General features: G+C 40.1%; 1 pseudogene; it reads left to right on the top strand.

Annotated features, from left to right (window-relative positions):
- Nucleotides 1-21,308, top strand: part of LOC149160000 (cryptochrome-1 pseudogene) — a 49,114-nt pseudogene extending 27,806 nt beyond the window's left edge.
- The last annotated feature ends 3,232 nt before the right edge of the window (nt 21,309-24,540 follow it).

Genomic DNA, 24,540 nt, shown 5'->3' with positions numbered 1-24,540 from the left:
TCCTTTGATTTGAATCTGTCGCAAGTGTCGATTTCGATCGTAGGGAAACATTTGATTGCTGTTGATGGTCGATTATCCTGTTACTATTGCTTTTGGTCTGAATTTTTAATTTTCTAGTGTCAAGAACAAGTATTCAGTTCAAAATCATGAAGTGCTGTGATCGTCTCCATTTTTTGATTTCGAAAAGAAGCTTGTTGATATTTGTCGCTTGAAAAGAAGTTCAGATTTGTTCATCAACTTTCTTTTTAGCATCCATATACTAAGAAAGTCGAAAAACAAATACATGCATGTGCATTTGCATATAGACAGTCTGATTGGCTTGATTTAGGAAAGTGCATTTAGAGTGTGCTCTTTGCTCTTTGTGAAAAGATTATGTCTTTCTTTTCCCTAGTAGCTAGGATTTTCATTGCATAAAAGAGATAAAAAGTTTGTTTATCATCTTAGATTGCATTTTAGGAATTACATCTACATCTCGTGGTGAACCCGAAAGGAAAAATTCATAAAAAAGATCAACTTAAAATAAATTCAATGAATCTAACAACGCTTTGGAACTTAACACACAACATTTAGAAGTCTAGGCTAGAGACGTATTCCGGTGTCGTAAAGCCTGGTAACTGTTGTTCTCACTGATGGTTGGCTGATTCCTCCACTTTGAGACGATAAGTGCCAGTATGGACTTGTTCTCGCACGTACCGTCGAGTTTATTTTGGGAGACCCCAGTAGGCTTAATCCTTTATCCATAGGAAGCCGTGTCTACCGCCCTATCGATCGCAATGCACTGAACACAGCATTCGAGAATATTGACTGTCGTACCGTAAAAAGTATTCTGCAGTTTTGCGATTGGTTTGGTACTCCCTCTACCTAGATTTCCAGAGCAGTCCCTTTCGTTCCTTTTCAGACTCCTTAACGGAAAAGGTCCATCTGAGCACTTGTCACTTCAGGCTCATTAAAAATCGAAGGAGACTAGAGTCATCTTTTGTTTTTTCTCGACTCTTAAAAACTGAAAAAACAAGTTGTGTCAAAGTGTCTTAAATTCATTTAATTCGGAAACATACTTCCCCTTTATTTTAGTTGATCGAGTAATCCGCAATCGTGGAAGAAAGTCAATTGAAACCCCGTCGTTCGCGGAGGCTTACGAGTCAACCGTCTTTGTCTCCGGAATCGAAGCCAGTATGGACAAAGCGAACTCGGTTAACTGGTTCCAAATCTCCTATTAAAGTTAGAACAAGTGTTCCAACGACATCAGAGACTCTGGTTACTCCAAAAATTTTTGGAATCCCTGCCTGTACAGAAGAAGTTCAGCAGCCACAGAAGGACAGTGATACTGATCCTAGTCTGAGAGTAAACACTTGTGTTACCGAACCAGTTCCATCTACAACCGGTTTGGAATGTCTTGCTCTTCAAACATATGTCGCTGCCGATTTCACACCTTCTTCAGCACCAGAAATATTCTATGGACCTGACGGTCTTCCCCTTCCACCTGGTCTGATTGCCATAGAAGAAATTGTAGAAGATCCTCCAACAAGTACTCCTACGCACTTTGGAGTCGGGGTCACTCTATATCCTTCTTCATCAGAAGTTAGTCTACCACCAGTGGAAGCTCCTGTACAATCGCTAGGCAATCTTTTGGATAGACTACAAATGTCTGAACAAACGTCAACATCTAGGACTGTGTCGTCTGACACAACGACGGTAGAACTCCCTGCTATCACTCCAACAATGTTCGCCGGTATACCATCTGTCCCAACTAGCTCTCAATCGCTAGAAGGAGTCCACTCAGGGGCTATTTCGACAGTATGGTTCGTTCCTGTTTGTTCATCTGGAATAATATCCGGAAACTCTTATGTTGAGTCTCAACAAATTGATCCATTTGGAGGTCAATTTGGGCAATCCGGCCCCCAAGGGCAAACAATTCCCTTGAGTTCTGGATTACCACCATATGGGGGGCAGTATACCCTTTCATTATCCCCTCCGGGAGGATATACATACGGGAGTTCACAACAACATTCAGGTTATACTGGAATTACCTCAAGCGGTTGGGTACCAATACTACCTCAACAACCAAGAGTTGTATATTCGATGCAACAATGCTTACCTATGTCAAATATACCAACTACGCCAGCTATTGTGACGGTGTCACAGGTTCAAGCGCTGCCTGTTGTATGCCAACCTCAGGTTTCTCAGGTTGTAATGCAACAACCCCTTGACCCTGCGACTAAACCACAATCGCCGACTGGTGGAATGACACAGGTTCAGATGGGTACAATTACCCCTCATCTTGGTCAAACTGTTAGTATCGGTCAATAGCACATGGCTGGTACAATACCAACAACTGCAATTCCAACAAGTATACCAAGGTTCTGAGCAACAAATCTTTGCAAATAGTGGACAACCGTATATTCAAAATGGTCAAAATCAACCATTTTACAATGGTCATGCACACCAACCTTACCAAAGTTACCAGCATCAAATGCATTATGCCGATATGCAAAGACCAACTACTCAGGCAATCCCATCTTATCTTGGGTATGCTTCACCTAACCTGAATCAACAGTTACCCTTTGTGGCAACTTTAGAGTTACCTGATTTAAATTGGTTAACAAACGATCCAATCGCTTACGCCCCTTGGTGGCCAGCGATTCCGCATAAACTTCCATCAGATATTCCTAAATTTAATGGAAATACGGGTGAAGATCGATCAAATCACATGATGAACTTTCATCTATGGTGTTCATCAAACACCCTAAATGATGATTCGATAAGACTTCGCCTCTTTCAGAGGACGTTAACGGGTCTGGCGGCAAAATGGTACATCGAATTGCCTAGAGCTTCGTTCGAAAACTTCAGTACCTTAGCCACAACCTTTTTAACCCATTTTCAGTTACCAATAAGGTACGAAACGGGAACAGAACTTCTTACCAACTTCAAATAGGAAATGACCACTCACATATCTGATCATATACATGAGTGGCGACGTCGTCGTAGAATGGTAAAAACCTATGTCCCCGATCAGCTCTTAGCTGAATGGTTTATCAAGTCATTACTGCCTTCCATCACGAAAGATGTGGCAAAGGGGGAGTCGTAACAGAAGAGCAAGTTATCGCTCGTGCACAATATCTGGAATTGATTTACACTCAGTCCGGCATGCTCTACGATAAAATACCTGACGCCCCTAGACCGGAATTCTCAATTCCTCCTCCTCCTAAATCGAACAATGACTCTCATGCCGGTGATGGCGTGATTGGCACAACAGACACGAAATCAAAAAATTCTACATCCAAAAAGGCCCGTAAGATTTCAAGTCAAAATGCAAAAGATGAACTTCTTGCTTCGGAAGTAAATGTTGTATCGACAGATAAAGGCAAAGAAACCAAACAACCAGGGAGCAAGAAGAAAGGCAAAGGGAAGAAGAAGAAACAGGAGGAATCATCACCTGAAAAAGATTCTTCAAACCCTCTTGGAGATAGGAAACCAAAAAATCCATGCTTCATATGCGATGAGGATCATTGGACCACAAATTGTCCACACAGAGCTGAGCTTAAGAAATTCTTAAAGAATTCGAAAACCTCTACCGTGTTAACTGATCCGTTTCCAAATCCAGGAGCAAATCTGGTTGAAAGTGGAAATGCTTCCCCGTCTCAAGTGCTAACGTTATCGGTTTCAAAACAGAAAAATGATGCTTTGATATCGACAAGGAACAAAGATTATGGGAATCCTCAGCTGTCGAACAACAAGGATAAAGATCAACCTAGTAGTTTGACAACAACTTCGACAGAAGTTGCGCTGCCTACCATTCCTAAATTGACAATAAAACCGCCAAAGGGAGTAGTACACAAGTCGACATTTAATCCCCGCGCTAGAGCGGCACAACATTATAATATAGTGGAAGATTTGGCCCAATCGCCATCCGCTATGTCGACTCTTGAAGTACTACAGAATTGCCCATCCCAAAGGCAGGCTTTATTATCAGCCATTGGTGGGATAGACCCAAAGGATTCCAATCTTGTATCCTTCGACCATAAAGGATACGATCCTCAATGACCAGCTCAACTAACTTTCCTTGTTCAAGTGAAAGCCCTCAACAAAACTGTTCATCGAACAATTATTGATGACGGAGCATCTACATGCATTATGTCGATGAGTTGCTGGAAAATTTTAGGATCTCCAACCTTGTCGCGATCTTCGACGACATTAAAAGCATTCGACGGAAGAACATATACCCCATATGGTATTCTAAGTAACTTGAAAGTTGAACTAGGAGGGAAAACGTTAGAAATAGATGTTGAAGTAATTGATGGAAATCTTGATTACAACATCCTACTAAGAAGGCCATGGATATATGCTATGGCGGCTGTTGTGTCGACCTATTTTAGGAAGATTGCATTTCCCTTTCAAGGAGGGATTACAATCGTCGATCAACAAAACTTCCTCCCCAATGGTTCTCAAGTTACAGGAAGCATTCCCATGATCCATGGAAGCCCCCATTCGCTTCAAAATATCGGAGTAGGCCTATTAAAAGATCCTATACTAATGGGAACTTTTGCTCTTCCACCTCCAATCAACCTAGCGGAAGTAGCGTCGATAGGAACCTGCAACATGATATCTTCTAAAAAGATCTCAGAAAACGATATCGACATGGATCATGCAATGGTTTTTCCCCCAAGCCCAACGGAAATATTGTAGCAATCAATGTTCCTAGCATGGGAGGCAAACCCAAATCAACGCTCATCAAGCGTTTGGATAGATAGGTCTAAAGAATATGGTACCCCTTCAGATCCTTGGTCGCGAGTGCATGTCACCGACGAAGGGATTGTCCAATCAATGTTAATTGAAGGGACACCATGGAATGATTCCCACCATCGTTCCCTTCTCCCGGATTGTGGAGAAGATACTCAAGATGACCTTTATCATCCTTTAGTCTTTGATTTCTTATCAAATACTGTAAACACGGTGGATTCCGAGCGAAACTTGTCCAACATTGAAGAGACTATCACCATAAATATCTCAACCAAAACAGATGTTGTAGAGAATATTATGTTGACAAATGTTGTTCTCCTTCAAAACTGGAAATATATAACGCTCTTTTTCGCAAATTCAGAGATGTCTTTGCTTGCTCATATAGTTAAATGCCAGGCATTGACTCGAGTATCGTTGAACACGAAATTAAGATGTATCCAGATGTCAAACCAGTACAACAACGGCTAAGGCAGGTGCACCCCAAGAAAGCCGCTGCCATTAAGGAAAAAGTTGAAAAACTTCTCCATGCTAGTTTCATCTACTCGGTTCCTCTAACCGATTGGGTATCGAATATTGTCCCTGTTATGAAAAAACAAGGAACAATTAGAGTGTGCGTCGATTATAGGGATGTAAATCAAGCTCTTCCAAAAGACAACTACCCTACACCCTTCATTGCCTAGATAATTGATGAATGCGCCAGATGCGAAATCTTTTCATTCATGGATGGATTCTCCGGATATAATCAAATAAATATCCGCCTACAGGACCAGTCAAAGACTACATTTATTTGTCTATGGGGCACATTTGCATATAAAAAATTACCCTTTGGTTTAAAGAACGCAGGGGCGACGTTTCAGAGGGCAATGAATTATGCCTTCCATGACATCAAAAACATCGTTCAACCATACCTCGACGACCTTTCGGCTCATTCGCGAAAGCGGACTGATCACCCGCAGCATTTAAGAGCGATATTTCTACGTTGTCGACACTACAAGATATGACTCAATCCACACAAATTTGTATTTTGCGTCAGTTCTGGTCGTTTCCTTGGCTTTGTAGTCTCAAAGTATGGGATTCGTCTCGACCCATGTAAGGTCCAGGAAATCATAAATTTGCCTCCACCTTCGAATTTGCTTCAGATTCAGAAACTCCAAGGGAAAGCAAACTTTCTGAGGAGGTTCATTCCAAATTACGCCGAACTTGCTAAAGGTTATACACGTCTTTTGAAAAAGGAAGTACCCTTTGTCTGGGATCAGGTTGCGCAAGCTTCCTTTGATGCTTTAAAAGAATCCCTAATGAAAGCATCATTAATGTACGCTCCTGATTATCAAAAAGATTTTAACCTGTATCTGGCTGCAGCAGATACGACCATCGCAATGGTTTTAGTTCAAGAAGTTGATGGAATTGAACATCCTATATATTATTTAAGTAAAAACCTAAATGATATAGAAAGAAAATATTCTTACATTGAAAAGCTAGCACTCGCAGCTGTTCAAGCGATACAGAGATTTCGACACTATGTCCTCTTTCGGAAAACTACCATTCTGTCAGATTGCAACCCCATGAATTATATATTTTCGTGACAGTTGCTTGGGGGCAAATATTCAAAATGGATAGCAATCCTACAAGAGTTTGATCTGGAATTTGTAAAATCCAAGTCGAAGAAAGCTCTAGTTTTCGCAGAATTATTGTGCGATCTCCCATCGTCATCCAATGATGAAACATCCGAAGAAACAATCGTGGACGAAAATTTGTTTCTGATATCGACAAGCAATGAGTGGTATGGGGATATAATCATTTATCTCCAAACCCAAAAATATAGGCCAAACACCTCCCACTCCTAACAAAAACGTATTCGACACCAAGCAAAAGACTACATGATCGTCGGTGATACACTTTACCGTCGCGGTATCGATACAGTTCTGAGAAGGTGCCTCACCCATGAGGAAGCTGAAAAAGTCCTGAATGATTGTCATTCAGGCGCGTGTGGGGGGCATCAATCTGGATATGCTACAGTGTAAAAAATCTTACGAGCAGGATACTTCTGGCCAACAATGTTCAAAGATTGCATAACCACAGTCAGAAGTTGCCATGCTTGCCAAATTTTCGATAGCAAAACATGAAAACCACCCGCACCTCTGCAGCCAATAGTTGTTGTTGGGTCATTCGCCAAATGGGGCATAGATTTCATGACATGTAACCCCACCTCGACCAGGGGGCATGGGTATATCATAGTTGCAGTTGACTATTTTACCAAATGGGCTGAGGCGATGCCTACATTAGATAATACTGGTGAAACAACTGCCCTCTTCTTTTTCAATCATGTAGTCGCCAGATTCGGCGTACCATAGGTTATAGTCACAGATCATGGATCGCATTTTCACAATCACATGATGGTCGAATTAGTTGCCAAACTAGGCTTGTCTCACAATAGCTCTACTCCATATTATCCGCAAGCCAACAGACAGGTTGAAGCAATCAATAAGGTCCTGAAACACATGCTGCAAAGGATGATTGGAGTTCACAAAATAAGATGGCACCTAACCTTGTACTCAACTTTGTGGGCTTACAGAAAATTGGTAAGGAATGCAACCGGGTTCACACCTTTCCAACTAGTATATGGCCTGGAAGCAGTCTTACCAATCCAGTGTGAAATCTCGTCTCTCAAACTCGCAATTGATCTCCTCCCCGGAACTTCAGAAGAAGAAGCTCATTTCTTGGAATTAATCCAATTGGATGAAACTCGTCGTGATGCCGCTTTGGCTAATGAAGCCCATAAGAAACAAGTCAAGGCGTAGTTCAACAAAAATGTCAAACCCCGTGTCTTCTCAGAAGGTGACTTGGTCTTACTTTACGACCAAGAATCCGATAAATTGGGAGCAGGTAAATTTAAGTCTTTATGGATGGGCCCCTATATTGTTAAATGAGTGTTAGCAAAAGGAGCCTACGAGTTAATGGATTATGACGGAATTCCACTGGCGCAACCTCGTAATGGGTTGTACCTCAAGCGTTACTATGCGTAATGGTAACCTGTATGCTTTTGTTATGTTTTTGTTTTCGCTAAAGTGTTTATTTTGGTCAAGTAATCCACTTTTTACATTTGTTGCAGATGTCAAACCTATTGGAGTCATGTGTTGGATATGCCGACGGAGCGAGTCGTAGTTCGCGGAACCTATCTTCTGCAGCCTGGGCTATTTTTGATCCGAGGGGCGAGTTAGTAAGTTTCAGAGGGGTATGTATTGGTCGATCAACAAATAACATCACTGAATATAGCGCGTTGATAGAACTTCTCTCTGATGCCATCACACATGGTATACGCCGACTAATTGTCAGGCTAGACTCACAACTCGTAATACTACAACTCACTGGTATCTATTCCGTCCGAAACCCAGCTATTTATCGCATGTTCCTAAGGGTTAAGATTTTGGAAAGACAATTTGATTTTATTCAATATCAACACATTTCCAGAAACTTAAACACATTAACTGACTCATTAGCAAATTATGTGTTAGATAGACATTTACAACATTTATAAAAAGAAACATACCATCAATGTTTACATTTGGATCATGTAACTTAACCAAAATAAAACTCCGAAAATCAAAAGTATATATAACTGTTTATGGTTTACACATAATGTTCTGTAACGAAGACAAAATCGGTCAAATGACCAAAAAACTCAAAATGCTAGGGGGCACCCTAGTCTAATGATGCTCGTGATAGCAAGTCACAGCCTGTGCGATCATGCGTAAGAGACGAGTCCATCGTCTGGGCACACCAGTAGTATGCTGCTGTAACCTCAAAGGTAGCTCGTCAGTCCTCACATCTGGAATACCAAGAGTGAGGCCCTCAATCTGCTCCTGTAATGCTGTGAGTGTCTCGGCCACGTCAAGGTCACAAAGGATAGCCCTTCTTATGGCCTCCCCTGCTGGGGCAGCAGCTGGTACTCTCAGGCGAACTGCTGGACGGACAGGACCAACATCTGCATGTACACATGAGTTTGATTAAAGTCTTGATAGAATAAAGCACAAGGATATTATAAATAAGAAATGATAAACAGGAATATGGTCAAAAAATTTTACCAATGGCGCCCCACTGTTCACCATCCGGCAGTACCAAATCTGGATCACCCCGAAAGTCCATGCCAGCATATGGATACTCGGAATAAACCATCTCCTGACGATCAAACCACCTGAAGAAGGTATCAGAAAATGAAATCTGAGACTGGCCAGCATGCCTAGACATGTGGTCAACCCATCTCTGCATACGTGGTTCAGTAGGAGAAGGTAAATCGAGTGCAATGTACTGTGGCTGCATCAGTGGTATCTTCTCCAAGGCAAAGGTGGTCAAAATAGAACCATACCCAAAGTTCTTCAACCTCTCGCTCTTTATCTTGGTCAATTGTTCTTTCATCACAAGAAGTACTGCGTCGCACCAGTTGAACACCTTCGGTTGGAGGCATTCCAAGGCATACTGCATATAAGATCGGTTGGCTACATGAAGAGCCGCACCACCGGCCATCCTACCAAAAGTAAACAGAATAGTCCTAAGGGACCTGTCAGTGACATCACGGATGATGATCTTGCCGTCTTTACTCGGCTGAGATCCTTCTCTGCAGTACCGGCGAACATAATCTCTCACCGAGTCACCTCCTCGGGTCGAACCTGATAAAGAGATGGGGGCACCCCGCCTTGACAAGCCAGTCAAGAAATAGATGTCTACTACAGTCAAGGGGATAGATTTTCCCCTGATCTGGAAAACCTGGTTGGTAGGATCCCAAGCATCGAGAAAATACTGCAGTAAGTTGATCTGTTGTCTCATGCTAGAAATGCGGAAAAACTTCAGCAAGCCACAGTTCCGCAGTGCGTTTACTGTAACTCGATCATGTAGGGCAAGCATGTCCTCTTCTTCATGCTCACGTTCTCGCCATGTAATGGTCATCTTGCTCCAAAGATCTCTGAAAAAAAAACAAGAGAAGAGTTAGATCCTGAATTTGGCAAGAAACAGGCAAAATTTCCATCAAAAATTGTGCACAGAATTCCTTCTCTGTGCCCATCGCACCTGCAGCAGTACTCTGGGTGCATTGCATGTTAGATGGCCTTTAGAATGGCCAACATTCAATGCACCTTTTGATACACAGAGGGTGCGCTGAAGACAGAACGAGCTTTTCAAACCCCAGGGGCTCAGAAAAGCTAGGAATCAAGCTCAAAATGCAAAATGAAAACCATGAAATGAAAGAGCTCAGGTTCAGCTCCTACCTGGTCCAAACGGCGCCGAGAATCATCCACAGAATCCCCGAAATCAGCTGATGAAAATCAAGGGGGGAAAGCACCTCTAAAGCTCCAACAAACCAAAGTTCAAAAGAAATGGTAAAAGAGAGGTAAAAACACTTTTTCATTACTTTTTACGTAGTTCAAAGTAAAATATTGGTGTTCTAACTCATTTTCAAGCATATATTGTTCATTTCTGACTAGTTTGATGAAGCAATTGAAAATACAATACAATCTTTGAAAGGACAGAACTATTTATGGTAAAATAAAAAAGGGACCATTCAATCGAGCAGTTTTAGCACATAGTTCAAGCTCATTAAAAAATAAACATAAGACACAAGCAAATGTTTCCACCCGCATTTAAGCTCATTAAAAAATGAACTATTCCCCAGTAAATAACCATCGTGAATGTAGTACTTCAGCCATTAAAGCCTTGGTCATGTTTGCATCGTCACCTCCACTTTTTCATTGGCCGATCATTCACCTCCATTTGATTGTTTACCCATTTTGAGGAATAGTTGCGAAGAGTGATTTCACTAGCCATCCTTGTGACACTGCCGTGATTGGAAAATTCCAAACCTTACCTGGAATCAACTGCTACCCATTTTATCACTCGTTCCTCAAAAGACGAGTCTCCTTTAAGCTCTTTTCAACTGACTCGTAAAATATGAAAAGATTGCCGAGCCATTGGCCTCTCCAGCTCGTTAAAGGGACAGGAAGTGCTATCCCTCCTCTAGATTTTAATCTTTTTGGACCTGAGGGATTATTACACAAAAACATAGAGCAATTGTTTTGTTCGGCTCGTTAAAAGTACCGAAAATTCATCCCTTCTGTATTGTTTTATACTTTTTCGGACTTAAGGGATTAGATGACGAAAAAGGAAATTTGGAGTTACCTTTACGTTCCTTTTCAGACTCTCTAAAATTGAAAAGGACCGAGTTATCTTTGTCGTTAAACACGTTAAAAAGATTAATAGCGACAAACTTGTCTATAGACGAGAACGAGTTTCACTATCGCTAGGCTCGTTAAAACATAGCGATGGGTTTGCCCGAAGGGAAAATTATAGAACAAGCATATGTTATCCTCCTCAAGCTTGAAAAAATAAAGAGGTACTGGTCAGCAATGACTGGGGAAAATTGGGAAGAAAACTCAAAGAAACTTTATTGGTAGCAAGTCGCTCTTGAACATGACACTTCCACTCTGTGTCCGAGTCGGGTTGGGTTGTTTCATTCACTAGTCACATCACCATGGTCACGCCATACCATCCACATTTGGGGTTAATGCTACCAATCCATCACATCAGTGTCGCCGATATGTTCAAGAGAAGTCATTCAGTGAATTCACCTGTGTCTCACCCACTACCATACATTATACTCCATTCTTTCATGACCGCCACCCTGAACCTTATATCACCAGATTGTTTTCACCTCCATTAAAATCATTTGCTCCGTTCTGTGTCATTGATGTGGGATTCATTAAGGCCCTCCTATGACAGATCACTTCTTGTCGACATCAGCTCATTATCCAAGAATTTGATCTAGGAACACCCCATTCAGTACTTTGAAGCTTGCATGCCTCAATGGCAAGTTTCTCACTTCCGGCAAAAGGTTTACATCAATGGCCTTCGACCGAAAGATTTTGCGTGGTGTTCGATGCCAAGTCCTTTATTCACACCACGTGAATTGTATTGCAGTACCTTGAGGGTCATTATCATTATCGGTGATTCCTCTCGCGCTTGTTAACAGTTTACATCATTGACTGGTAATCAAGCGATGTCTTTCCATGTTCGACTTCAGAACATTTCTCACATGGATCGACTTGTACTTTGAGTGAAGATCGAACGAGATTGAAGACCCTGAATCTAGTTTCATCCATCCAGGCTGCGATATATATTCAGGGAAAATAAAGACATTAAATGTACATCATTGCTGCACAGATAATCATCCACTCAAAAGGATGATGGCTCTACTAGAATCATCAGTCTACACTCAGACGATTGTCTGTCCTATGTACATGAAAATGAATTTATAAAACTGAGCATGGGAATGCCCGCCTCAGCTAGGTCATGAAAATAGTATGAAGATAATGTATTGTATTGTATCTTATTACAAGTCTCCTCCCAACATTGAAAGAACTTCGGATCCTCATAATAAAGCATTTCACCCGACACCAAAAGGTTAACTGCCTCATACTTTAGGGGGCAACTGTTATAGACATTTTTGTGCCCTACAACCCCAAGCATGAAATGTCCATAAACCAAGGGCTCCTAAGTCCCTAAAAGTGTTGTTCTAACCCCTAAAGGAACAAGGTCAACAGATTACAGCTTCTCCCAGAAGTTCTCCATGAGAAACTGCTCAGAATTGGTCAAACCAGGATCATTGTAGCTGCTCCACTGGCTAAGTGCGTTGCATCTCACCTAAATACACTGTGAGGGTTCATTGCATTTCAAAAGTCCCTTCTGTGGGGTGCGATGGGTGAGAAATGACAAATGGCAGTGACATTCCGCGAGGTGGAGAGGTAATGGAAGCTACCAGAATCTTCTCCTGTGACACTTGCCTCACTGAATTTGACCAAGGATGAGTAAGAGGCCTTCACCCTCCAAGTGGAAGAAAGAACTATCAGATAGAAGACACTAATCAAATCAGAAGCTGACTCATCCCCCTTACAGATAGCTATATATGGATCCCTCATCCTAGAGATCCAGAGGCTAGAATTCTGCGCATTGTAAGGAATTGTTGTTGGTTTAGAGAGACAAACATCAGATTGTTGGGTGAACTAAGCTTTGTTTGAGGTGAAGAGGGGCTTCTTTGCTAGGAGGTTGATGCTGGGTCGGAACAACTAGTTGTAACTCCTCCTGGATATTTTCTTGTTTATCAATAAAAAATATTTTAGTTTTCCTCCATGCTTTTGTATCATTGATGCTTGTTACATTTGTATTGTCAATGTACATCTAATCCTAGATTGTTTATGATTATAGATGCATGTCTTTGAATAGTGCTATGCTTCTGTGATCTTACAGGTACTTTGTGAAGTTGGGCGTGCAAGGGAGCAGGTAGCTGAGGACTATCAAAGAAGAGAGGGATCGAACCGAAGGATTAGCACAAGATAGAGGTTGGTCTTTCTGTTCCTCTCTATCTATAATTCATAAAGAAAAAACAAAAGTAGTTTTTCTCTATTTGTTTCTAAGGCATCTGTCACACCTTAGTGGGATAGAGCAGTTCTAAATAGACACTTTTCCCTGTAACACAGTCGACCATTAGGGATCCTTCCCGATGTGCTGCTAACATTGAGAGGGAAAACCGTTCACATGAACGTAATGGTAGTCCAAGGACCCCTGGATTATAATCTACTCCTTGGGCGAGACTATATTTATTGCATGGGAGTCGTCGTCTCCTCACTCTTTAGAGTAATGTGTTTTTTGCATGAAGGGAGAGTGGTCAAGCTCATAGACCAACTTTCATTTCCCGGTTCACACATAGAAAAAAGTCATATACCAACCCTGAATGGTCTTTTCACGCAAGGAATGCCTCATCAATCCCTAGTTCGTCCTCCTGATGAGCACGAGTGATTCAGAGGATATGACTGAAATCGAGGGGGCATGCACCCTGGTCTGCCACGACTGTAAAGCTTTAGGTATAGGGTAGGATTCCGCGAAGGATATATGACTAGTTTGACACACCCATCCGTTTAGGAAAATGGGATTAGACTGGAATAATATTCCCTCGTCAAAGTTATGTGAGTGGAGGCATCTGCGCCACTCACCTTTGTCTATTTTGCTAGACATCGCCGAAGAAGTGTTTTGTTTGTGGTACAGATATAACAATCTTTGGTAACCTGAAAAAGGTAGGCCTTTCCCGATAAAACAAATGTTTTGTCTGCAAATTGAGGGGTAACCTCGAAACTCTATTTCACTATACCTGGGGGCATGCAAACCTTTTGGCATGCAAGCGAAGAGCGACCATTTATTTTTTATAATTTATAGGCCCTCTAACCCTTTAAACTCGTAGGATTGGTCATTTCCTAACTTGCATAAAGAAAGGATGTGGGGAAAAGCTTTAAAAAATTCTATTTTTGGATGAGACATTCTTATTATATGATTGGATCGAGCAGTTTTAACGCAGAATTCAAGCTCGTTAAAAAATAAATATAAGCAATGAGCAAATGTTCCTCCAGAGTTTAAGCTCATTTTAAAATAAAAAATGAACCAATTTTCGGTAAATAACCATCATGAATGTATTACTTTAGCCTTTGAAGCCTTGGTCGTGTTCTCATCATCACCTCCACTCTGTATTGGCCGATCATTCACCTCCACTTGATTGTTTACCCCTTTTGAGGAACAACTACGAAGAGTGATCTTGCTAGCCATCCTTGTGACGCTGCCGTGATTGGAAAATTCCAAACCTTACCTAGAATTAGCTGCTACCCTAATCTATCACTCGTTCCTCAAAAAACGAGTCTCCTTTAAGCTCTTTTCAACTGACTCATAAAATATGAAAATATTACCGAGAGATTGGCCTCTCCAGCTCGTTAAAGTGACCGGAAGTGCTATCCCTCCTTTAGATTTTAATCTTTTTGGACCTGAGGGATTATTACACAAAAAGATCGAGCGCTTGTTTTGTTCAGCTTGTTAAAATTACCGAAAATTCATCCCTTTCGTATTATTTTATACTTTTTCAGACTTAAGGGATTAGATGACGAAAAAGGATTTTTGGATTTGCCTTTATGTCCCTTTTTAGACTCTCTAAAATTGAAAAGGACCGAGTTATCTTTGTCATTAAACTCGTTTAAACCTAATAGTGACAAACTTGTCCATAACAGACAAGAACGAGTTTCACTATCGCTAGGCTCGTTAAAACATAGCGATGGGTTTGCTCAAAGGGAAAATTATAGAACAAGCATATGTTATCCTACTCAAGCTTGACAAAAATAAAGAGGTACTGTTCAACAATGACTGGGGAAAAATTGGGAAGAAAACTTAAAGAAACTTTGTTGGTAGCAAGTCGCTCTTAAACATGACACTTTCACTCCGCATCCGAGTCGGGTTGGGTTGTTGCATTCACTGGTCACATCACCATGGTTCCATCACACCATCCACACTTGGGGTTAATGCTACCAATCCATCATGTCAGTGTCGCCGATATGTTCAAGAGAAGTCGCTCAGAGAATTCACCTATGTCTCACCCACTATAATACATTTTCGCTCCATTCTTTCATGACCGCCACCCTGAACCGTGTATCACCAGATCGTTTTCACCTCCATTAAAATCATTTGCTCCATTCCGTGTCATTGATGTGGGATTCACTAAGGCCCCCCTATGACAGATTTCTTCTTGTTGACATCAGCTCATTATCCAAGAAGTCGATCTAGGAACAACCCTTTCAGTACTTTGAAGCTTGCATGCCTCAATGGCAAGTTTCTCACTTCCGGCGACAGTTTTACATCAATGACATTCGACCGAAAGTTTTTGTGTGGTGTTCGATTCCAAGTACCTTATTCACACCACATGAATTGTACTGCAGTACCTTGAAGATCATTATCATTATCGATGATTCCTCTCGCGCCTATTAACAACTTACATCATTGGCTGGTAATCAGGCGATGTCTTTCCATGTTCGACTCTAGAACATCTCTCACATGGATCGACTTGTACTATTGAGTGAAGATCGAATGAGATTGAAGACCCTGGATCTAGTTTCATCCATATGGCCTGCAATATATATTCAGGAAAATAAAGTCATCAAATGTACGTCATTGCTGCACAGATAATCATTCAACCTAAGGGATGATGTCTCTACCAGAATCATCAGTCTACACTCAGACGATTGTCTGTCCTATGTACATGAAAATGAATTTATAAAGATGAGCATGGGAATGCCCACCTCAGCTAGATCATGAAAATAATATGAAGATAATGTATTGTATTGTATCTTATTACAGGTTTCCTTCCAGCTCGAAAAAATTTCGGATCCTCATGATAAAGTATTTCACCCGACATCAAAAGATTAACGACCTCATGCTTTAGGGGGCAATTGTTATAGACATTTTTGGGCACTGCAACCCCAAGCATAAATTTCCATAGACCAAGGGCTCCTAAGTTCCTTAATGTGTTGTTCCAACCCCTAAAATAACAAGGTCAACTGATTACAGCATCTCCCAGAAGTTCTCCATGAAAAACTACTCAGAACTAGTCAAAACTGGACCATTTCACCTGCTCCATAGGAAAAGTGCGTTGCATCCCACCTAAATACACACAGTAGGTGCGATGCATGTCAAAAAACCCTTATATGGGGTGTGATGGGCGAGAAGAGACAAATGGCAAGGTCAATCGGCAAGGTGGTGGAGCATGGAATCTTCCAGAAACCTTCGATCTCCTGTGACACTTGCCTCTCTGAATTCAACTAGGGATGAGTAAGAGATCATCAATCTACAAGTGGAATCAAGAACTATCAGAGAGAAGACACTAATCAAATATCAAAAGTTGACTCACCTCCCTTGCAGACATCTATATATGGATCCCTCATCCCAGAGATCCAGAGGCTGGAATTTTGTATCTTGTAAGGAAGTGTTGTTGGTTTCTTGGTGCAATATCATAGTGTTGGGTGATCTAAGCTTTTCATGAGGTGAAGAAGGGCTTTCTTGCTGAGAGGATGATGTTGGGTTACAAAAATTGGTTGTAATCCTCTTTGCTCTTTCTTGATTATCAATAAAGCTATTCAAGTTTTCCTCCACATTCTTGTATGATTGATGATTTATGCATTTTTGTGGTCAATGTACATCTGATCCTATATTGTTTATGATAATATATCTATGTTCTTGGATAGTGTTATGCTACTTTGATTCTACAGGTACTTAATTAACCATATACACAGTAACCATGTACATTAATAACAGAATAAACCATCACACATAAGCAACACACATGAACACCAAGATTTAAGGTAGAAACCCAATGCTGCACAAAAACCACCTGTTGCTGTCTTCTTTTAATATAAGAAAATTTTTGTTACAATATTGTATTGGTGCAGACTCATACTAGTATGTAGGAACCCACCTATAGAAGGCTACAACCTTCTCTCATTCTCCAGCTTCTAGTGGAAGGGAGATACAACCCCTAGCTCCTGTACTAGCAGATCCATCTACTACTACATAGGTGCCGACCTACAGAAGGCTCCAATCTTCACTCATTTTCTAGCTACTACTAGAACGGAGCTCCAACCCCCTAGCTCTTGTACTAGCTGATCCATTTACTAGTATGTAGGTGCCAGCCTACAAAAGGCTCCAACCTTCACTCATTTTCCAGCTGCTACTGGAAGGGAGCTCCAACCCCCTGGCTCTTCTACTAGCCGATATGTTTACCAGTACGTAGGTGTCAGCCTACAAAACACTACGACCTTCTCTCTTCCTCAAGGGATAATGTTTCATAAATATTTAGACTAGATACTCCTGGAACACAACACCACAATCTGAAAGCCTCGTTTCATCAAATTTTCATAATGGACCCATTAGTAACATTGAAGCTCAAAATCAATCACAACTACAATACAACCATCATATACATTTGCATCAACGAATCACTAAAACTCAATCATCAATCTTTGAATCAACCACAACTGAATCAATCAATCAATCTGAACATTCAGAACACTGTCACCAGAACACAATCACCAGAACACAGAGTAGAACCCAAAACTCTACAATAACAACCAGAGCCAACTACAACTTCAATTATCATATTTCATAATGTATACGCTACTTGGATGTGACAAACCAACATGTATATGCGCTTTTACCAAAGGGAATCAACTTATAGATATGCAAATACTAACTTAAAACTTCACATCTATTTCAGACTTCAGTCATACCTAGATCATAACATTTACAGAATAAAACGTGCATTAATATTTAGATCTAGACTATCCAGGATCAAACCACATAATGATAATTCATTCCAGGCCTTGTGATCTTGATCCATCATCCACCATCAACCACATAGGTGTATCCTTATTTCAGATCAAGCAAAGCATCAGAAACCCATAACCTACGTATTTGATCTAACACTGCATAATATATTCAATACTTGAACACATTGGCTGAATGATCTTCTCCTGCTTATATAGTTTTAGGCCTTTCTCAATATCTTGGACCAAAACCACTTAGAACCAATACTTTGGACCAAATACCTAGGGTCAATACCTTAGACCAAATACCTTGGACCAATACCTTGGACCAAAATACCTTGGACCAAATACCTCAGACCAAAAGCTTGTTTTTCCAACATGTATGTGCTTTTCCTCCTGTGGGAGTGCATGTATATGTATACGCTCGTTTTGTTCTATTAACCCACGTGTATACACTTCTTGGACAAAGTGAACTAGTGTATACTTCTTAAACCACTCTCTTTCTTCAATCTCTAGAGTCTGATATGTAATCCTTTGTTATTAACCTGTTGCACTATGTATTCTCATCTTTGTGCGTTGCCATCAAGGACAACACCTGTATCATAATGCCAACATTTTTCCCTTTTTTCTCATCAGTTAGTTTTCCTTCTCTTGTTGTAAATGTACTTTGATTATACCTTTGTTTTTTAGCAATTTCTTTCACTTCGTCCACTCAAATGATTCCCTCCCTTTTGTATTTTATGATTTTCCTTCAAATTTTATGGACTACATTGCATACCATGGACTTTTTTGGATTTGATGTTGATTTTGCCAAAATTGTCTGGGACATGCCTCCAAGCTTCATCCTTTTTTGAGATATGCCATTTGGGTTGTAGAGACCATAGTGAGAATGGAACCCTTTTTGGACAAATTAATACTCCATTGACATCACCAACAGTCCAATGAACCATTCGTGATGGTTGCTTTGTTTTATTCTATACAAGCTAAAAGTGTGAATGCTTTTATGGGACAATACCAATATATAATAGTAAGGTTAGATAACTAGATTGATTCTTGGACACAGTCAATCAACTGTATAGGAGGGAGTTCAAAATAAATCTACCAATAGTCCATAAATCAATCTAATGCCTTCCTTCATCCTTGGGTTGTGGTGTTTGTGTGTCAAACCATACATTTGACTACAATATATTTCTTCAATGTTTATGCATTTTGAATTAATTTGGATCCAAAAAATCGAGAAAGGTATACAATAATTCACTTTTTTCCAAGAACATATTTTTTGGATGTATGAAAAGTTGAAAATAATACAAGTTCCATGGAATAGCGTGGTAGAAATGGTATGAATTGAGCTTTTCTCGATAGGTGTTGATAGCTAACAACAATCTACGAGAAAAATTTCAACCTTCCTATAATGTCTCTAAAGAATAGGACCTCTATATTTCAGATGATTATAAACGTATTGGTATAATGAACTTTGTTACCATAAGTTCAATATTTTGAAATTCCGGTCAATAAGTGGTATGTCCATTGAATTCAAATCTATCAATGTTGATTGTAAAGAATTTCTCTAATAGATAAGTTTTTCTTTGAAATATATATATATATATATATATATATATATATATATATATATATATATATATATATATATATATATATATATATATATATATATATATATATATATATATATATATATATATTTGTTAAAAATTAAGATAGGAAGCATTATCTTTACATTTTCTCAGGTGATCAAACTACTTAAGGTGCCTTCAAGTAAGTGCTAATCAGTTGCTAGTTAGGTTCAATTATAACTGGTGAATACTTGAGCAATGATCTCTATCAAAAGGTGTATCATTGTTTGTCCCACATCCATCAAACAATATAATTAGTAGCCTTTCATATGGAAAATGTAATGAAACTGCTTGTGAACAACTAGTAAGGATTAAGCACGCTAGAGGCACATACTAGATTCATGATTAGTCTATAATCCTACCTCTGAGCCTCGAGATAAGTTCGGGCTCACCCTTATGGTCATCCAGTTGTACTCTCTGATATGCTAAAATTATATAGTGTTTTTCACAGCTGGTGGAATCACACCAATCTTATCATAATCAATGCCATAGTATACATTGTGATCCAACATTTGTGTGACAAGTCCTGGACAAAATATTTATCCTACAATTTGACATTCATGGTCTAACAAGAATTGGAACAATGATGTAGCAAGTACTATTGTAATGAATTGACGACTTGCAAATGGAAAATTCTAAACACCATGCAGTAAGCTAATATCAGCTTACTGTGTTTTCGTTCTGTCCATTTAATACTATATTATTCACATCCATTTGACAAGATGGAAGGCCAGTATACCAATTATTATCTTATTGCATGGTGTTTTGTAGTATTTTTGCTTGCACATCGCCCTTTTTCACTTAAGTTTAAGTTATAAATAGTGAACAATTAGTGATGCATAACATAACCATATACAATGATGGTTTATCGCTATCGTATTTTACTAAGATCAAGGTGAAAACACCTCGCTAGAGCTCAACACTAACACATTCCAAAATCTCAAAACATTAAATATTGGGCTGCATAGTTTCCTATTTTTTTGCGTTTCTAGCTCTACCTGTGTTAGTTGTTTAATGATATGCTTAGTAAATGCATGGTCATATATATTTAGGTGAAGTGTCTAATGACCCATCAGATGATCCAAACCTGGAGGATGAATTTGAAAAGGCCAACAATGTACATTTTTCAAGGGCATGGTCACCTAGTTGGAGCAGTTCTAAAAAGGCTCTCCCTGCATTTATCAATTGACCTAGGCTTGATTATGCAGTAAACTTTTAGAAGGAAGAAAGTGCAATAACTTATCTATCATCACCTCATCTGCATTTTCTGGAGTTGACTATTATAAAAGTGTTCTACCTTATTCAGATCAGAAAAGATTTGTGGGCTAATGAGGGAAATACTTTAGAACATAGCGTGAATATGTTTTTGAAGTCAAATGGTCTCCTAGAATATTCAAGATATTTGAGTTTCAACTTTCCTTGCAGCTATGAGAAGTCACTTATTTCATATCTTAATTATTTCCCATGGAGGGTTGACAAAGATTTATTTAAAGTTTAAATCTTGGAGGTGAGGTAGGACTGAATATACTGTAGTTGATGCTAGGATGTGGGAACTTTAGGTAATAGGATGGTTGGATGATCGAATCCGGGTGGTGATCTCTAGTATAGTTTCTTTGTTAAGGTTCCCCAACTTCCTTGGGGATGGGGCATGAAGTATTTATGGGACAAACTGTTGGATGTTGATTTGGAGTGTGATGCTTTTGGATGGAAGTACATTTCTGGTTTCTTGCTAGATGGGTGTGAGATAGATCAAAAAGATAATCCTTAGGTATGTTACAGTACAATTTGAATTTATGTACTAAACATAGATAGGATTCTTATAGTAGTATATTGCAGTACACTAGGTAGTCAAGTTTGATTCCCTATTTGACACTACTCCAAGGTAACTTAATGTTTGTCAAGTCATTAACCCACCTATTTTTGCAAGCTTTCTAATCATATGAGGCTTTCTTCCTAGTGAGACATTCTTATACCCAGTTGCGACCAATCATTTCAGTGGCATTGTTTTTCTTATCTATGCTGCCACACCTCATCTTGACTAAATTATGGTTCCTTTTGTCACTACACTTGATTATAATATTTGAATATAATTGATCTAGGTGGATCTCCAAACACCAGTGGCATGGAAAAGGCTCAAAATTCAAAGTGGCAGAAAGATGATTAACTTGACATCAGATCGAAGTGCTCGTCGCCTTGATTCCAATGGTGTGAATGACACTCCAATCCGAGTCGAGATGAAGGAGATAGAGGCAGTCAAAGTTGGGTTGACTTTTTTCTCACTAGGCGGGATTAACAAAGACACAATTTGGACTTTTTCCGGCGGACGGAATCCGGTCAACTCCAACCATATTCTGGGCAAAATTATTGCCTCATTACAATGACTCCTTCAGTCCAAAACTGAATTTCCAAAAAAGCACACTTTGTTTTAATATAACAAAAAAAAATATAAAAAAAGGGTGGCTGGCCACAAACCCCACCACCCCAACTCATGCCATATAACAATATAAAATAATTGGTGTAGGGGAGGGCCAAGACCCCTGACCCCTCCCACGGGTCCATCAATCATCCCAACGGAACCACCATAAATAAAAAGGCCCGGGAGTTTGGTGGGCCGACCCTTGGGGCACAAACCCAACCCACGTTAACAAACAACCAACCACTTAATGCACAGGACCAACCGGAGGTGGGTATGGTGGGCAGGCTGTCCAAGGTGGGCCCGGCCCAACCAAACATTTTAATTTAAGAAAAGGATTTGATTCGATGTATAAAAAAGGAGGAGGCAGGATTTGACCACCATACCTCCCTTCTATTAATTGGATCCTCAACCAATGTGCCACAATAGAATCCTTGAAGAATCTGTCACCATTATTTTATTTAAGTGCAACGTGTCAGTGTGCCCAAGGAGAGGAGGCAGTGCACGCAATTCAAGGCAATTTTTTGCAGGCAGGCCAGATTTTCACTTTGTCAGTTTTTGACAAATTTTATATGGCTTCAGCATTTCTCGACACCATGAACGGAATGGCGTTGTCCATTTCTCCATCAGAGTTCTGCATTTTTTCGGCCATTTTTCAGTATGGAGGTATAAAACTCCTTTTTTTTTGTAACTGATGCTTGTACTCTTCTTTCTCATGCCACTTAATGAATGAAGGCCTCCCCATTGATCGAGCAGGGCTCGAAGACGTAGTCCAAGTTGGACGAACTCTGTTATCAAGTCTTGTTGTCTTCATTCATGCTATATGTGTTTCTCCTTTTCTCTCATGTGCACATTAAATTTGTATGTTAAGCTACAATTTATCCATGTAATTCTTTAATACATCTATAAGCAAAATATCTTGGATCAAGTGGTATCAAAGCAGGGCTTTTTTAGATGTGAATTGCATGTTTGTATGCTAAGAAGAAACAGGCTCTGAAGAGGGGAAGGGAAACTAAAGTCTTTCGATGCTGAAGCAGGGCATGCACATCGAAGGAGAAACATGGCAGATGAAGAGGCTCGTTATGAAGAGGAGCTTAATTTCTACAAAACCTTCTATACAATGGGAGAAAATGTTGGTCAGTTGAATCATTTCAAGGCTGGAGAAAGTAGAAGGGAAAAAGGCAGAAGAACAAGGTTCATTGCATGGGAATGGTGAAGAAGAACCCCCCCCCCCCCTTCTCCTTCCATGAGTGAAATCTCTTCTTCCTCTCATCATCATCATCATAGAAATTTAAGGGGTGCATCTAAGAAACCTTTCTTTACATTAGATGTCAAATTTGATCTTCCCATGTATAACTGTGAAAGTAATGCAAAAAATATTAATAACTGGATTGGGCAGATTGAGATCTACTGTAGGATTCAACAGATTGAAGAAGATGAAGCAAAGATTCAATTTGCCTCTCTTCAACTAAGTGGCACCGCTCTCGTCTGGTGGGAGAGAAAATTGCGAAGCAGTAAAAGTGTGGGTAATCTTCTTTCCTCATGGCCTAGTTTCAGTTCTACATTAAAGGAACAATTTTATCCCTTGGGTTATAAGAAAAAATCCTTAGTGCATTGGCAATATTTAAGGCAAGGCCGAGGTCAGGATGTTCAAAGCTTTACCAAGGAGTTTAGAAAATAGGCACTTAATTTTGGCATTGCACTTGATTCACCTGAAGTAGTAACTAAGTATATTGGACCATTACATAGTTACATTAGACATTCATTATTATTGTTTAAACCTACTACCATTGACTCGGCTAGTGTAAAGGCCATTCATCTGGAAAATATGGGAAAACCTGAATGGGATGACCACCCAAAGAGAACCAGAGTAGCCAAGAGAAGGGGAGCAAAGCCCTCTTGTACACATTGTGAGAAAGAGGGGCATGATGAAGAAAATTGTTGGAAGTTTCATCCTGAGCTGAGACCTGAAAGGAATGACAGAAAGGGGAAGCAGAAGGTTGTCACCACTGTGTAGCAAAACCAAGATTCTGAGTCAGAGGAAGATGAGAAGGTTGCAACTGCAGGATTTGCGCGAGGTAGGTCCATTGACTTTGGGTCCGATTCTGGCAATGAAACGAAGTTTGTAGCCCTTGGGATTGTGGCAGGAGGACCCATAGATTTGGGGTCTGATTCTAGCCTTGAATCAAGGATTTCAATAGACATAACAAAAAGGGCACTCCCCACAGCAAGACTCCAAGAACTTGAGGAGATCAACCACCGCATCCAAGAAGAGAATGTGAAGCTAAGGGCACTTCTATAGGAGGCAACAGAAGAAAAACAAAGATTACTATGCCAGTTGCAGGCCAAGGATGAGGCCTTGGAAAAGCTGCACCATCACTATTCAGAGGTAAAAATCGATTCCTTGATTTCATATGATTTTCACGATGATGAATTCACTGCCTTTGAAAAAAATACTACAGTGATTGGATCCAAACTATTGAAGAACATGGGGTATCAGGGAAAGGGCCTCGGCATCAAAGGCCAAGGCATCATAAACCCCATCGAAGTCGAGGAATTTCCATGTCGTGCAGGACTCAGATACACC

The sequence above is a fragment of the Pinus tabuliformis genome, chromosome 5_2, assembly GCF_031772625.1.
Source record: "Pinus tabuliformis cultivar Carrire ecotype Pingquan chromosome 5_2, CPIR1, whole genome shotgun sequence".
In the NCBI taxonomy this organism is placed as follows: domain Eukaryota; kingdom Viridiplantae; phylum Streptophyta; class Pinopsida; order Pinales; family Pinaceae; genus Pinus; species Pinus tabuliformis.
This window is presented reverse-complemented; position numbering and strand designations above follow the sequence as displayed.